Genomic DNA, 15,650 nt, shown 5'->3' with positions numbered 1-15,650 from the left:
CACTGTCGGCTACAAACTGGACTTCTTATGGATTCTCTCTTGTTGTCTTGACAATCACTCCCAACATTTGATCTACTTTTGCTTCTTATTGAAGATTTAAAGACAAATCTGTCTAAAAGAACAAAGAGTAAGAAAATAAAAGCAGTTTGCAATGTTTCAGTAAGCGTCTGAGCGCGGTTATACGCGGTGGGGCAGCCAGCTGGACAGCCGGTTCTCTCTGGAGGATGACCAACTCAGTGGCACCTGTTGTTTAAGCTGTGAATGTGGATCTGTGTGTCCCAGATGTTTCACTGTGGAGTTTCCAATCATTACGTCTGGATTTAAAGGAAAAATGGAGAAAACTGAAGACCAGAAAACATTTAAAGCTGCTGCATTTCAACACTGTCCAGCTTCCTTTGCAGCTCCGTCACAAAGACTGGCTCAGCGCTCCCAGCATGCACCTGGGTGTCATTAAGGAAACCAGACTCCCACATCTGGTAGAAAACTCCAACAGCTTCCAGACAAGGGGAGGATCCATGTGCTGCAGCCACGGCCGGCCGGCACATAGCTGTGGTTTCTCTGACTCAGGAACTCTCCTCCAGCAGGAACCGATCCTGGAAGTCTGGCCGGATTTAAAGACTCCACCCAGGAGTCAGCCTGAAAAACATCTTTAATAATCCTGCTCTGGATTAAACACACAGCCTTATTCTTCTTAATAAATCTGTATTGTTATAAAGCCAATAATGTAAAAATAATAAATTAAATAAAAAATTAGGTTATGAGGCAGTTTTTGCACATTTTGTGATGTTAGCGCCAAACTTCAGAAGGTTTTACTGGGATTTTGTGAACTAGATCAACACAAAGAGCAGAAAAACTATTTTTAATACAATAAAATCCATAAAGTGCTGCCTGTCTTAACTCTGATACCCCCAAATACAAATCTACAACTAAAAGGAGCACAGGGTGCCCAAAGTGTGGCTTGGAGGCCATTTGTGGACGTTGGCCTGGTTTTGTGTGGCCCACAACTGCTACAAGAATGATACAAATTCAGAGATTAATATCAGAGATAATCTGGACAAATAAAGTAATTCCACAGAGGTTACCAAGGCAACCGTCTGCACAGCCAAAGCAGCTGACTTGCAGTAAAAGAAAGATGGCCGCCTCAATCCGTCTTTGAGTCGTTCTTCTGGATCCGCTACGTTACAGAACTGTCTGCGTTAACAAGATGGCGGTTCGGCCGCAGGAGGAAGTCGCCCTCCTTCCTCTCTCGCCCGGCGTCCGTTCTTCCTCACACACTGTGAACACAAAACAAACATGGCGGAGGACAAAATCATGACTGGTGAAAGTTCAAACTTCTAATTAATAATCATGACTTCCTGTTTCAAACATCCACATCACACAATACTTATTATTTGGATTATTCCAACCAGAATGAATAAATTAAAGGTTGGATTTTTTACTGAATTATGCTTCTGTAATAAATAGAAACATTTAAGGGTTTTTTCAGCTGAGTTGATGTTTTTCTGACAGCATGAAGGAGGAGAGATTCATTTTGCTCCTGATTCTGATTGTAAAATCCAAGTAATTATTACAACCAGCAGATGGCGCTAGAACTCAAGACAATTCCTACATTTCTTCTACAGATTTCTGGTAATACAGAAAGTTGTTTTGGAGGACAGTGAACAGCACCCATGAAAATGACTTTATTTTTGTTAGATAAATACACCAGAAAAACTCTGATAATCTGATAACAAGAGTGAAAAATGAAACAAAAACTGTCTGTCCAGTTCACAGAAGTAAAAAAATCCAAGCATAGATGTCAGTAAATTATATAGGTAATAAAATATCAGAGGGAAATTTGAAGGCGCTTCTTCTATGCTGAAAATAATCCAATTCTGCTGCGATTTCTTTCAGCACATTGTTCCACACTAACATCTTTAGATCCTAAACGTTCCCTGGATTCCTTCTAAATTAATAAAACTGTAATAATGTGAAAATAATCTCGTAATTTTACAATTCTCTTATGGTAATATTGTGTCTTTATTCTCATAGTTTAAAAACAATCTCATGGTCTTGCTAGCTGGTCTGCAGTCAACAGGCCACAGAATCAACAGAAAACCATTACAGCCTCTCTAAGTTGCTCCGACGCTCGATACCAGGATCCACTCTCTTCCTAATTATCCTCCAGGTAAAGAGGCTTCATGTGGAGAGAAACCCTCAGTAATCAATCCTTCCATTTCTCTGGGTTTGTTTGTTAGCGACACACTGAAGAGTTGGAGCTGCTCAGCTAAATTTCCTGCAATAAATCTGTTTATCAATCTAGACTTTTCAGATTGTTGGGACTGAAAATGTTACAGGAAACCTGAATTGTTTCTCTTTAAAAAGTCCAGATAATTCTGTTTTTCTGGGGCTATAATTTAAAATTCCACCTTAAAACAATTTTTCAGTTTAATAAATACCTGCTCCGCAACTGCAAGGCCAAACTGAGAAGTTATGGAAGATCTACCAAACAATAAATCACCAGCAGCAATAAACAGGCCAGGCAGAGATTTTAAATATTCTCACATAAATTTAACTTTAATCAAATGTGAGTTCTACAAAACATATGAAAACAAATGACTGCAGATTGATTTAGCTGATACTGAAAATGCTCATAAAACTAAAAAAAAAAAAAAAATGATAAAAGTGAACATTAGGCTTTCCTTACATTTCTACTCAATAAATTAATGAGTTTAACTTCTTCAAAACACGACTTAACTTTAAAAACAGTATTTTGAATCTGTCAGGCTCTCAGTTGAATTTATGTTTTTGGTAGTTATAAACTTATGTAATGAAAAGCACAAGTTTTTATTCGCCTAGAGGTTTTGCTAACTTTGAAAACATTTAGCACAATTAGCTTCCCTAGAATGACTTTTTCCAGATACATTTTAAACGCTAACTGCTGTTTTGTAAACTTTCAGTTGAAAAGAGAATAAACTTCTGTGATGAAGTTTTTGTTATCGTCTCTTTAAGGATTTTTTTTAGGTAGTTAGTGTTGTGCTCTTATTTTGAAGTGCCGCAGTTACATTTCCTCTTCAAACGTTCTCTCTAATTTTTCCGATAACTTTATATAAAACAAACAAACAAACAAACAAACAAAAAAGCAAATTAGGGAACAAAATAAAAACATAAATACCATGTCTAAGGGCATTACACGCTCACAAAATTATATTGCCCCTGATGTCAGGGGTTATAGTTTGAAGTTAGCACATTAGCATTAGCTTCTGCTAAGTTCCGTGTTAGTGTCGTTAGCAGAACTAAAGTTTCGTTTATTACTTTAAAGTTAGTGCAGCTAACTTTTGAGTTGGCCACCGTTGACTTCATCCATATTTTACATATATGATTGTTATTGCACAGTGAAATGTAACATTTTATTTTCTTACAGATTTCCTTCTATTAAAATGATAAATCACAGCAGAAGTGTTTTTTTATGGAAGATTGCAGCAGGGTGGTCATTATGCAGCTTCATTAATAGTGTTGGTGTCTACAGTGGGGACAGCCACGCCTTTATAACTATTAATTTCTGTCAACAGGATAAATCACAATGAACTGTATTTGAGAAACTTACTTTTATTTATTCATTTTTGCCTTTTAATCACAGAAAGGCAGCTAAACTCCATAAAATGGTCAGTAAGGTCAATCAATTATTTCAGGCAATCATGTATTTCCTTAAAAAAATAAGACGTAAACAACTTATTTTAATGATAAATAACTGAACAGTAAGATGCTGCTAACACAAAACACAAACAGTAAGAGTAGTTTTGTCTCCATGGATGAAATAAGATTTAACCTCTCTAGAGATAGATGTGATTATAGAAAGTATTCAGAGCGCTTCACTTTTTCATATTTTTGAATTTTAAAATATCACACAAGGATAAAAGAAGCTGCAATGTGACCCGTCAAGGAAGAAAAACACAAAGAAAATACAAACAGAGGAAAGTGCAGTTTTGACTAGATTGAAGATCGGATTGTTTGTGAGTCTTGATGTCTTAAAAAATTATAATAATGGAAAAAATAAGACTACATAATCCAACAGAAAGCTAAATAAATAAGCCAGGCAGACAGCGGTGCACCAGAGAGGTGAGATCCAAAACCACCTAAATAACTGGTGGAAATGCTCCCTGTGGGGGAAGTGGTCATGCTGCTGAGACTGGCTGAAGATCCTCCTGACGTTTTATTTGCTCCTTGAAGAAAAAGCAGCTCCTAAAACTCAAAGCGTGTCTGTCAGGTGTTTCCTGCCTCGCCTCTTTCGCTCCCTGTCAGAAGCAACAAAGAGAATCAGAGAGCAGATCTGATTCCTTCCCTCAGTGTTTCTGCAGAAACACTGTGAAGGTGAAGGAAAACCACAGCTGGTCCTCCAGAGGAATCAGCAGCAGTTTCATGCTGTCCGCGGCCATGACAGGCCGCAGAACAGATCACTGCATGAAACCCTCGCTCTATAATTGATGATACCTCCAGGCCCAACAGCAATGTCGTAGCTTCAGAGCCTTCAGACAAACGGACAGATTATCTCACATCTCAAGGTCTTCTGACATTTTTAGAGAGTACAGTAACTTTGTGTGTTTGAAAATTAAAATTTTCCCCAACAAGTCTGTAGAGAATCACATTTTGTTCCTCAGGTTAAAGATAAGGGAGTAACATGCAGACCTACAGCAGTAGTGGTTCAGGATGCTGGTCTGCCTCTGCAGTGATGAAGTGTAACAAACAGGAGAGCAAGGAAACAGCAGAAAGTGGGAATAAAATGTTCACCACAAGCTGCGTTGGATTGGAAACATGGAGGAAATGATCCGGTTTGTCAAAATAATAATTCCTGAAATCTTTAAAAACTTTATAGGAAGATGCTCTGGTTCAGACGAGAACAGAGTTTAAAGTCTAACTAATTCCTCCATTAGAGCAAAACAAAGCAGAGTCCAGCGAAGTGGGCGGGGCCAGCGGACGCCGAGGGGCGTGGCCAACCATGAGGTTGAGTGGAGGGGGCGTGGCCAGGATGAAAGCAGAACATCAAATTTAGTCACTTTGTTATTTAACAACTTTTCAGATCCTCCAGTGACTTTTTCAAGCAACTTGTAGCAACAAATTCAGACATTTTTTTTGTTAAAAAACAAACTGACTCTTTCTTATGTTCTTCTCCTACTACTCTCCAATATGCATCATTTTGTTATTTCAGCTGTTAGGCTTATGTTTTCAGTTTTGTTGCACTGAATCTGAATTGAATTATAAGATGTATCAAATGACCCATTCTAGTATTTACCAAATTGAAATGATTTTGATGATCTAATATAGAATCTACTCTATCAGGGGAAATATAATCTGTCCTAATTTTCATCAGAGCACCAGCTAACTCATTCTGGATCATCTCTGGACTTTTTTACTGCACCCAAACGCTCCCTAATAATAATAACCTCATTATTGCTGTGGGTTATTAGAAAACTCATTTAAACTCGACACATTCCACACAAATCTGAGTGTTTTCATCTGTTGAGGATTGTCTTGCTGCCAGCAGCAGCTCCAGCCTTTCTGCTCATTATTTAACTCACTTTTAACCTGCAGAGCCGCCATGAATCAGGCTTTGCTGTTACTTTGAAGCTAACGCTGGCTAGGCAGGAAGTGGAGAACTTCAGATCACGGAGGTCCGAATCTCATCGTCAACCCTGGAGTTTATTTTTAATAACTTCACCAAACAAACTTCTAAATGATAGAAAACAAAAGCAGACAGTTGATCCCATAACAGACACTTTTTCTCAGCTGTTTTCCACCTTTTTAGGTTACTGGATATTTTTGTTTTGTTGCTGTGGCTTTAAAAAATTATGTCAACATTGTTTTCTGTTATTTCAAGCTACTTATTGTTTTCACTTGATTCCTCAAATCTGATGGAAGCTTTTACATGGAAAAAAAATAATGAAATTGGACAATTTGGATCCCAAGATTTCACTGTTGAAAAAAAAAAAAAAAAAAAAAAAAGTCAGAAAATTGTGCCATGCTTGAATAACGAATACTTTATAAAATCAGATTTTATCTTCAATGTTCAGCGACTCACACTGGAGACGAGAGAGCAAACATGTTGGAAAGAATCACCATGGATCGTGTGGTCAGTTACTTTGAGTAGACCATTCTATCTCTAATTATACACCTATCATATAAAATCCAGGGAAGAAACTTATAATTATTGTAGTAATCGATTATTAGTTTTACCCCTAATAAAATTCCTACAAAAAACATAAAAATTTGAGGTCAAAACGTAAAAGTGTAACAACAAGTTGCTTTTAAACAATAAAGAGACACATTTAATAATTAAAACTTTCATCCAGCTCACAGACGCTGTCGGAGGACTCTCCTCCTGTCCACCTGGTCTCAGGTGAGCAAAACTTAAAGGTCAATTTGTGCTTTTTGCTGCGTTGTTAACGCCACACATAAAGGTTTAGTGCCAGTTAGCCTGCGGTTGCATCCAGTTGATCTTTATTTAACGGTGATGCTGCGTCTTCCCTCCGCTGGCTTTGTGCTCACAGATCGACTCCAGGGAGGAAATCTGCTCCAGTGTGATTAGAGCAGCATTATTAGCCACTAATTAAAACGCTGTTAAAGTCAGCAGCAACACTTCCAGTGTCACACGGAGCATCCAGAAGCTCAAATTTGTTTTTCACAACCCCAACAACCACGACACCCCAGAAGAAACTCAAACACAGCCAGATGTCTGGGTTGACTCAAAAAGTCCTTACTCCTCCCTCATCTCATATTTTCTTTTTTGTGAATTTTTTTTAATTTAAGTGTTTCATACCAATTTAAATATTAATCTAAGGTGACAGAAATAAACACAAGATGCAGATTTTAAATGAACGATTATCCTTGATTTCTGGGTCAGACTGCTGACGTAGCAGAACATTTCTGTATTTAAAATATTTTTTGTTTGACTTTAAATGGTTTCATTTCTTGAGACTGAAGATTTGATCTTTTTATTAACCTTCAGGATGAGTGTTTTCCAAATCCGGTCATTTTACTGGGTGCCAGCAGACGGCATGGCGGGATGACGGTGTTGGATGCTGCAGAGGCGTCACCATGGCAACACGCGCCCCCTGGCGTCTCCGTGGCGACCCAGGCCAACGCATTGTTTCAGCAGTGATTAATTACTGATGGTGAAACACGAAGATGTCAGCGGATGTCATGACGACGTCTGGAAGGTTTTTAAAACTCCTTCAGTTGTTTTTAAAATAAATCACAGTAAACAAACATTAACCTCCAACTCAAAAGCAAACGGCTGTTCGTCACTTTAATGATCGTAGATCTGCTAAATATGCACCAAGCCGTTCCCCGCCATCGTTTAACCAAAACGTCACCAAACGTTGAGCAGGTCCACGGTGTCTGCATGACGCTGGGAAATGGTTTGATGAAAAACACAAATGACAAACTAAATTTCCCTGATGAATCGGTCCATTTACTGAAATAAATTGAATTGATGCAAAGGATCCCAGAGGAGCAGAAAATTGTTCAGCTATGGATGAAAACACCAGCAGAGCTTCAGCAGCGATGAGCTGACAGATTCTTCAGTCCTGGTGGAAACACCACAAAGTCACTTTTATTGGAGCTTAAAGGTTTCATTTTAGACACAAATTAGCAAATGTTATCTTTGAGATGATTTCATCTGATTTCCCTTTCTATTTTATGAGAGATGAAAGTGATCGCTTCAGATCTGAACTACAGCAATATCAAGAAATACAAACCAATAATGGTGAAAAAATTGGACAATCTATGGAAAGAAAACAATATTTTATTGTTCTTTTAGAATATAGGTATTTGTTTAGTAAAATATACAAAAAGTGTGAAATTTGCTACAGAATCAGAAACTGAACAAGTTTACAGTTCATGTGAGGAAGAAGAAATTCTAAGAAAATCACGAATGTCTGGCTGAATCAATGACGATGATTGTTGATTAATCTAAAACTTAATGATATGGACACCAAAATGTTCAGCATTTCAGGAAAAAACATGACGCATGATGCATGATGCACCTTCCATGGAGGCGGAAGTGTCAAGGTTTATGGATCTCATTCTCTCTGAATCAGGACGATTTTTATTTTTTAGAGTTTAATGAGAAAATAATGAGACAAAGTGTCAAGAGGAAGGAAAATGGTTTTGGTTTTGACATTTAAAAAACAAAAGAAAATATTTTTTTATCAGAATGGACACATTTTCTTCTACTGGATGTTGATATTTGTGGAAAAGTTTGTAAAAACACCCCCCCAAAAAAACAAAACACAACCTGAACCTAATGACAGAAACTGAGATCTAAAATATAATACAGCTACTTTCTGTTGTGGAAATTCAATAAAATGATCAAACCTGCATCTGTAATTATATTACTATTTAAAATAACCAGTTATCAATTTTAGGCTAAGACAGTGGTGGAAGGTCCAAAGAGCCACTTGCAGCAGATTTAGATTAAATGTTTGAGAAGGCCTAGTCAAAGGCCAGAGCTAAACCTGGATGTAAGTCTGTCATAAAAAGTGAAGAACATAAATATAACGACATCCAACCATGAAGGTTTCTAGTTAGTTTCTGTTCTTCAAAGTCACTTTCAGCAATTATTGTTCTGGAATAAATTAAATTCTGACATCAAACGTGTCGATTTTTTCTTTCCGCTTGTTTTCTGCAGCAGAACGAAGCTTCTCCATCTTCATCAGGGCGAGGCTGTAAACATTTGGGCTCCGTGTGAACAGATGTTATCGGCTAATTGAGACGCAGCTGATCTCGAATGATCCGCGTCCAGCCGAGCGTTGCTGCGGCCGCAGCGTCTTTCCTCTTCCTGGTTTTATGGGAAGCTAATCCACACACGGCTGCCGGTTACCGGATCAACGGCGTCACAACTGCAGGTCAATTTCTGAGTTTCATCAGCTCATCTGGACGCATCATGAACTCAGGCTAACATCAGGACGAAGACGGCTTCAAACAACTGATCATTTAAAGGTTTGCAAAGATTTATCACACTTTAATGTTGCCTGGACAGAAGCTTGGAGAATAAGAACCAATTAAATTAAAGTTAGTTTTGATCAAAGAGGCTTTTTGGATGTTTATTGTAGCAAAAGAATGAATGGCTGAATATCTTCCATCTATTTTCTGCTGATTATCAGGAATAAGAGGATAGAGTCAAACATCTGAAGCTTTCACAGTGAAACAATTTAAAATAAAATAGATTAAATGTCTTCAGATTGTGTGTTGGGACCGTCAAAAGGAAAAAGTGACCACAAACGAGTAAACTGCTGCCAAACAGCACAGAAAAAACAAAGAAAACCTGGGATTTGTCTGAAAAGTTGTGAATTTGCAATTATCCACGATTAAATGACAGGTGGGAAGACACAGCAACACGCGGCTGAGCAGAAAAATACAGAAACTTTAAAAAACAGTATTTTATATTGATCATGGTTCATCTAGCTGCTGTGTGGGCTGATCATGTGTGATGTGGGGGAAGAAAAAGTGATTTTTGCAATTAGAGAAACGTTCAATCATTTGTACGGCCTCTCTGCTGGTTCAGAGCCACAAACGGATCATTATATAACAGCTCATTTCCATCAAACCTTATTAGGTTGTTAATGTTTTAGTGAGCAGAATAAAACGTCTCTGTTACGTTTGACTCAGTCTCACTTCAACATTTCAATATCAAACACAGTTTGGGGCAAAAGTCGAAGCGTTCCAGGGATGATATTCCTCCTTCATTATCTCTGCTGCAGCAGCAGCATTCCGGTGCTGCTGGGAAGAGTTCAGCCCGGTTCTGGAGAAGAACGCAAACACGGGTCAGTAGTTCTGAAAACAGAAGCAGGAGGAAAAGGCGCCAAAGCTGCAGAATTTTCTGATTTAAATCAGATGCTTCAAAACTGCTATAAACAAAACAAACAAAAGAAGGATTTTATAATCCACAGAAACGGCTCCACTGTGCAAACATGAGAGTCTGCTGACCAACAGAATCAGAGCCAGCAGCAGCCGCTGTCCTTGGGCTCGTTTGGGCCGGCCAGAGGTGGAACCTGAAGACTCAGAAAGTGTGTAATGACAATTTTACTGCTCATGCCGACTGGAGGAAAACAGCGCTCTGCTGCCGGGGATCAATGGTCATTAATCTTTCTAAAGAGACTCTGGTTGCACTTTTTAGGGGTGGAGGGATTGCTGATCCAAGAAAAGGACGTCTTTCTGGGTTCCTGTGTTTGGGCGGCGCAGCACTTCTTGTCTGTTTGACCCAGCGTGGAGCGCCGCCGGGTCGGACTCGGACTCCAGGTTTAACCTGGAGGCTTCTTCAGAGATACAGAGGAAAAAGTCTTAAATTTATCAATTTAAACAGTTTAATGTTCAATTTATCACATTAATTCAGTTTATTACTCTTACATGAGGACGTAGATATTATAATAATGTTATATTATAATAATAATGTGGCTGACCTGATGACACGTTATAAACGTGTGCAAACTTGGAAATTATCTTTGAAAAACATGAATATTGAACAAAACTCCAAACTTTTCCTGATTCTGCAGGAAATGTTGCTGCAGCCAAAACGACTTTTGGTCTGAAAAATGATCAATTTGTCTCAAATGTTCAAAGATGTAAAGTTTCTGTGAAATGGGTCAAAAAAATCAATCAAGTTCTGAGTTTTCCTTCACTGCTGCTTTAACGTCACACAGGAAAATGATCCTCATCAGGACATTTATGTAAAAAGAAAAACCTATTTATAAACAAATAGACTATCTGTTGTTTTATACATTAAAACAAATAATTAATTCGAAAACTGTATTTATTTACAACATTAGCAGAGAAGGTGAACAAATAACAGAAGGAAAAGGAAAGAATAAAACTTTCTCTTTAAAATAATGTATTTTATACATTTTTAGCCAAACCAGAAGCTTTTTTTTTAATTTCATGTCTGTTTATTTTTAGGGAAGCAGAAGTTAGATGTTAATAATAAACTTTACTGCAGTGTCAGGTTTGTGATAAACAATAACAATCTGGATGGATGACGATGTTTTTACACCACCTGAAATATCTCAACACATCATCTGATGCTGGAAGTTATTTACGTCAAAAAGTGGACAATATGATAAAAATAAATAAAAACAAATCTGACTTGACTTCACATAAACTGAAAAACTTTGCAACATAATTAGAAAAAGGCTGAAACGTGAATATCTGCAGTAATGAGTGATAAACCCGGCGGGGGGCCGAGCGCCGGCCTCCCATCGTTTCTGGGAGAAAACATTTTCTTCCAGGTGAAACTGAATATTGTAAAATAACGGCTGAATAGTTTAATGAGCTCACTGTGGATAATCCCTGAGCTGTTCGGCCGCCCACATCACGCTTTTACTCTGCAGCTAATGTAGCATTAAAAAGACGCTACACAACTTATCCTGCCTTAATAATGATGTTCTCATTTCTTCTTCTTCTGTCTATAAAATACTGAATCTGACTGGGAATGTGACCTGTTGCCTTTGAACATCCTCGTTTGGCATCTCCTGGCCTTTTCCAGCCAGTCCTTTACGCTCTCTGAAAGGTCAGCCCAGTCTGAGCGGCTAACGCAGGCAGCTGGTGATGAAAGCTGCTGGTTTCATCCACTCAGCATTGTGCAAAGCGTATTTAAGGCTGCAGACATTAGAAACACGTGCAGCGCAGCTCGACCCCCGTCAAGGACACCTTGGTGATATGACACTAACAGGAGGCGCCACTCAGACATAAAAACACAAACATTAAGGTAAAAGAGTCTGAAGGATCTCAAAGGGAAAAACTACAGGAAAACTGTCTGATTCTCTACACATTAAAATAGCTGCTTGTATTTACTCAGATAAACTTTAAGTTTTCCTGATAATCTGAAATGTTTGTGTCAAAAAAGTAACATAAGAAGAAAATTCTTGTGTTTCAGAGAAACTCCACTAATGCAGCTTCTGCACTCATTTTTTCTCTTTTCTGCATAAAGTTTTTTTTTTTCTTTCTCCCAGGTAGATAGATGGTATTTGAAGTTGTAGATCAAAGAATTATAATTTTTTTCTTTTCCCCCACCAGGGGGTCTTTTTGTGTCCCTTATACAACAGTAGGCTGACAGGAAGGGGGGAAGACATGCGGCAAATGTCGTCAGGTCTGGGAATCGAACCTGCGACGGCCGCGTTGAGGACTGAGGGCCTCCAAGCGTGGGGCGCGCTAACCTCTACGCCACCGGAGCACGCCCCAAGAAATTTAATTTTAAGAAAAACGTGAAACTATCTGTTTCTTTGAACCAAACGAAATGTGAAAACGATGTGGAAGAAAAAACAAAGATTTGACTGGGTCAGTATCAGAACGACAAGGAAATGTTTTAAACATTCAGCTCATTATTCACTCAGTCTAATTAAAACTACACTCAAAATAAATGCAATTAAGCATCTGCTGCCTGTCCCTGGAGGAAAATCCACTTCGATGAATTATGAAATCTCCTTTGATGTAGAAATCTATATTCATTGGTAATACAGCAGGAAAACCTGTTTTTAATGCAGCAACAGGAATGAGTTTTCTGCAGCCAGAGGCTGTTTATACTCCAGGTTTAGAGGTTTGTTCCTGTTCCAGAACTGGAACTGAATGTTTTTGTAGCAATCATTTTGTGCACCTTGTTTGCCTGGTTAAATGTGTGTTTGTGAGAGTTCATGTATCATTTTCTGTATATAAAAGACGGATTTAATTATCGTTCTGCTGCAGCTCTGACAGCTGCACACAAAGAGCCTCTGCTCGTCTCTGTAAACGTAAAGAGAACCGTTTGAATCTTCACGGCTGCTGATCCTTCTGGGATTCATTCAGAGTAAAGATGATCTGAAGCCTGAAACGTCAGTTTGGCAGCATGACTGGACGCCCGAAAACGCATTTTTATTTTCATTGTTTGAATTTATAGCTTCTGTTTTGTGGTCATTTGTGCAACCAGTTGAATAAGTAATTAGATGAGGCAACTTTAGTTGTTTTAAGTCGCTCCAGTTTGTTATATTTATTAATCTTAAATGAGACTTTAAACGTTTAATGGACTTTCATGCTTTTCGCTGTAAATATTTACTCATGTTAATTTTTCATTGCATTTTCTTCACCAGAAGCAGCGAAGATTGGATTGGCTGCTTATCTTTAATTTTATTTTATTCAGTCTCAGCTGTAAATGATGGGAAACATTATGAAACTAACTGCCAATATTTTACTGAAATAATAAAATAGTAAGTTTTATATCTAACGCAGTCTGAATTTTTTAATTACCATAAAAACAGTCTGATGAGTTTGGTTGGTTAAAAACATTATTTTACTTGAATAAATCATAAAAGCTGACAATAAAAAAATCATATCCTGCATCTTTGAAACTATCAAGTTAGCAAAGCAAATATTTAGATATTTAAATACTTGCTGGAGTTAAATTTAGTTGTTAAACAAATTTATTCTTGTAAAGTTAAGTTTTATTAATGAGCTGAGACCCAGGACTGGAAACCGACAGAGTTACAGAGGGCGATGATGTGAATCTACGTTTGAGGGTAACATCTGCTTTCCGGTCAGTTTGCTCACAGTTTGTCTGTTTTTATTCAGTTTCGGGCCAGTCGAAGTCCAGATGACCCAGATCGGAGCCAGTTCTGCTGATCCAGAACCAACATGGAACACATCTGCTCCTCAGCCTCCTGATGGACATCAGCTGGACCTGAATCCACCAAAACACGCAGAGCGAACTGCAGCCAAGTGACCCAATGGGTTACATAAGGAAGAAGTTTCTAAAATAAGATCATCATTTTCCTGATTGAAAGTGTTGCTGGGATTTTAACATGCAAATATTTATCATCAAACATATAAAATACTAAACTGACATCAAATTACAGACATAATAATTAAAGACACTGTGAAGGATGTGAGTCAAGATGAGTCATGTGAGTGGCTGCATGTCTCAGGCTTTTATCTCACCTATAAAACAGAAATGCAGTGGCTGTAAAGAAGATCTGCTGCGACTTCGATCTCCTAAAAAAGGTGAAAATCTAATTAAATCAGCTTCTGCCTCCTTCATGTTGTTTGTGCCGACTCTAACCTCCCGACAGGCAGTGCTCCCAGTAATTAGACTAATGCCAGCTCCGTGTAACGCTCTGCTGCCAGGTTTCCTGTGGCAGAAAGGCAGAGCGTCAGATAGGAATTATTTTTACAATAAAGTCAGCCAGCGGAGCGGACCGTGTTCCTGAGCGTGCCAGGAGTCCCAAAGTGCAACATGCATCATGCAGCCTGAGCAGGGCAGACGCCCGACTTTAACTCATGACTTTTACCCATTATGACTCAATATTCTCCTCTGGATCCCGACTCTGGTTCACTCTACATGTCCTGACATGAACACCTGTGCTAACTTACCCAAAAGCAGCTGGGATTCCTTCAACAAGTCAAGATACAAAACAAGCTCATCACATTTTTAATTTTTTACATAGAATCATTCTCAGATAATGAGATTTTATTCTGCTCACTTCTGCATACTTTCAGCTGATTTATGGTCGCTGTCGCTTTAAATCCAAATAAACTGCTGCTGGCCACGCCCTCAAACTCAACGTTTACACTCACACATGATGATGAAACAGATGCACAATTACACATCCACACAACTTGGAAAAGCAGAAGTTGCACCTCCTGCACAACCAACAAGAATATAGGAAGTGGTTTCCGGATGGTAAGTCGAGAGCAAAACACTTTGTCTCTTCCAGCAGCCATTGTACAACAGGAAACCAGCAGACCAAACTGGGTGGAGCTCTGTCTGGGTTGCTAGGAGATCAACAGTGCCTGCTGATTCGTGATTTTAGATTCTGGAGATTTTTGAAATGACTCATTTTCAGATGCCAAAACCCCCCAAAAAACAAAACACTGAAACACTGAGAGGCTAAAATAACGCTGATGGTTGAACCCGAATAAAAACTGTAAATATTTTTGTTGAGCTCATGTGTTTATTTTTTCAATAATTTAACAGCAAAAATGGTTTCTGGACTGAAAAAATGTATTGTTTTGTCAATCTACAGTTTTTGATTAAAATCTGATTAATTAATTAATTACAGACCCTCCAAATCTGATCTAGTCCCACCTCTGATTTCTTTATAAATATGCCAGAAAAACACAGAAGCTCTATGTAAACTTCTGGCTGGAAGTCTGTAAATTTTGACAGGGACATTTTCAGTTTGCTGGTACAAAAATAAAACGACTTTATGAATTTTTCCTTTATTCTTCTGTGTAATTAAGCTCTAAACTCTGATTCACATTTTCCAAACAAAGGCAGTGAGGAGGAACTTGTCAGTCAGGTTGTGTTTCTCAGTCGACTTGCTAAAAAAAGAAAATTCTCAGAAGTAGGTGTTGGTTTGGTAAACAACAGCGATCTTCTGCTTATCTTGCAGGGAAGATGAAAGTGTCCCTGTCAAAGTAAACCCGGAGACTCTGATGGTTTTCTTTTTAATGACAACTCCAGGAGGAAATGTGAAGATGCCGTTCTGCAGGAAGTGGAATGGCAGCCACTTCCTGTGCTCTGATTGGACCTTCTGGGTTTCACACAGAGAAAGGTCAAGCATGAAACGGTCCAGACAGTTTACGACCCTAAAAGGTCGCCATGACCTTCAGAGTTAGCCGTGTATGATGAAGGCGCCAAGATTAGTGGCGAT

The sequence above is a fragment of the Gambusia affinis genome, linkage group LG16, assembly GCF_019740435.1.
Source record: "Gambusia affinis linkage group LG16, SWU_Gaff_1.0, whole genome shotgun sequence".
Taxonomy (NCBI): domain Eukaryota; kingdom Metazoa; phylum Chordata; class Actinopteri; order Cyprinodontiformes; family Poeciliidae; genus Gambusia; species Gambusia affinis.
This window is presented reverse-complemented; position numbering follows the sequence as displayed.